This window comes from Chrysochloris asiatica, unplaced genomic scaffold (assembly GCF_000296735.1).
Source record: "Chrysochloris asiatica unplaced genomic scaffold, ChrAsi1.0 scaffold00309, whole genome shotgun sequence".
Classification (NCBI taxonomy): Eukaryota; Metazoa; Chordata; class Mammalia; order Afrosoricida; family Chrysochloridae; genus Chrysochloris; species Chrysochloris asiatica.
In genome coordinates, this window is record NW_006408827.1 from 214,522 (window position 1) to 217,259 (window position 2,738).

A 2,738-nucleotide genomic window follows, 5' to 3' on the forward strand; every position below is an offset into this window, starting at 1 on the left:
TCTTTGTTCTTTCAGTTTTGACAACTTCCAACTTTCTTAGATTCATACAATACAGAAATCAAATTCCAATTATTAATGAAAATTTGCAGCTGTTTCTTTTCATTTTGATTTGTGCTCCATCAGTAAATGAAGGTCCCAAAAGCTTTGCTCCATTCATGTTATTATGGTTAACACTACTTTGAGGAAACAGCTCTCTTCAAATTGTATTTTGAGTGACTTCCAACCAGAAAGGCTAATCTTCTGGCAATGTATTCAAAAATATTCTGCTGCTATTCATAATATTTTCATCTTCTGGCACTGTGTCTTACAATGCTCTGCTTCCTTTCATAGTGTTTAAAATATCTAAACATTCAGAAGTGGCCTGCCTCTACTACATCCTAGACTTTCTAGTCAGGAAACCCTGAGGAATCCCATCCACCATTGATGACACTGCTAGTATTTATAACACCATTGAAATAGCTTCCAAAATCACATGCATATAATCATCATAACAGTGAAACAAACTGACAGAAATAATAGACTAAAATCAATATTATTATCCCCTTCTTTATTTTACAGATATGACAAATATGTAACTTATCATGCTACCCCAGGTAAAAAATGTAAGAAATGAGATTTAAATTTATGTACCTTTGACTTTAGAGGCTGTGCTTCATATTGGCATGGTATGAAATAAAAGATGCAAGAAGATATATAGAAAGAAATCACAGCAAATAAGTGAATACAATTTAAAGGATGAAGGTGTAAATTGATCATCAGCAATAACCAGCTTGATGAACAGACAACAAAATCACTTACTTTTATGGTTAGATGGCAGTGGGGAAACAAAATTTAATCAATTCATTATTATCCTGCTATGGGCAAGATTTTAAGTATACTAACGGACTTGATTTTGGAACTAAGGTTTTTATGCAGTAAGAGCCTCTATTGCACACAGTAACAGAAGTATAGATAAGGATTTAGGAAATCTTATTCATTTATGTATGAAGCATAATGGAAACCAAAAAAGATAACATCTTGAAGATATAAAAGAGAAAAAAATGAACTCAAGAAGATCCAGTTTTGCACACTGCATGCTCCCTCTCTCAAGGAGAATATAATATCATGTTAAGCTGTGAGCTTTGTTCAGATAAGCTCTAATATATTGCTTTTTCCACCACTATGAAAAGATCTTTTTAAGACCATAAGGAAAAGAAATCTATGCTCACAGCTTATTTTAATATATCACTTTGAATATAGTATCCTACCACCTAGAGAATAATTTTTTATAGCAGTGTTAGAACAGATGTTTGAAAATGTTAACCTATGAAAAATCAACTTTCATTATATTCTCTTAATTTTTTTATTGTTATGTTAGTTTTGGAGTCCTGGTGTCGTGCTGGGTTAATGCACTGGATTGCAAAGTTGTTTTGAACTACAAGGTTGGCAGTTCAAATTTACCAGTCACTCCTAGGAAATCCTATACAGAGTTGCTATGAGTTGGAATTGACTCAATGGCACTTAATTAAAAAAATGTTATTTTAACTTTTATGTTTAAAACCTGTGAAAAATGATTGGATTAATCTATTTATGAATATTATGAGAGCCTACTCTTCTCATGTTTGACATAATATCTGCAAGTAGAATATAAAGTACTTAAAACATCATAGGCTCCAATTCCATTTATGTCATAATGAGACATCAAGGATTTAACCCAGTGGTGCAGAATCAAAGAAATAATAGAGGAGTACGTTAATTTTTGTGAAGCTAAAACATAGCGAATGACTCTTCTGTGTATTGAACTTGATTTATTTTCTGATAAAATCGTATGGAAAGTAGCAGCATTCACACAGAAGTCTCAATCTATGAATTTATCTATAATACCATTCCATTGCATTCACCATAGTCCTCCTATTTGCACTTCCATTATATTACTTTATAATTTTCATAATAACATAAACAACAGTATTTATAATTTCTGAGAATGATCTTTATGAAGAAAATTATTCCAAGTGCTTTTAAAGTATTGGCTGGTGATTGACATAGCATGCAGTTAGCAGCCTAATATGCAACTCAACTAAAATTTTCTGTTTCTGTCTCTTTGGAATCCTGGTGTTATGCTAAAGGAAATGCACAGGACCATGAACCTCAAGTTCAAAGGTTCAAACCTACCAGCTGCTCCTCAGAAACCCTATACAGGGTTGCCAGAAGAACTGCTTGTTTTTTCTAGTACACTAGAACTCAATGCATCAATTTTTCTATCATCTTCCTTATTCATTGTCCAACTTTCAAATGCATATGAGGTTATTGAAAATACCATGGCATGGATCACTCAGACCTTATTCCTTAAAGTGCTATCTTTGCTCTTGAACATCTTAAAGACTTCTCATGCAGCAAATTTGCCTAATGTAATACATCATTAGATTTCTTGGATAGTGCTCGCATGAGTGTTGATTATAGATCCAAGTAAACTTAAGTCTTTTACAACATCAATCTTTTCTAGCATCATATTTTTGTCCAGTTGTTATGATTTATGTTTTCCTTCAATGAGGTGCAATCCATACTGAAGACTGTTTTATTTGATCTTCATTAGTACTTTAAGCCTTGCATCCTTTCAGAAGAGTCCTGGCATGGTGCTTCAGGTTAATGTGCTGGAATGTAATGTTGGTTTGAACCACAAGGTCAGCAGTTCAAGCTCACTAGCTGTTCCTTGGAAACCCTATACAGGGTTGTTATGGGTTGAAACCAACTCAATAGTA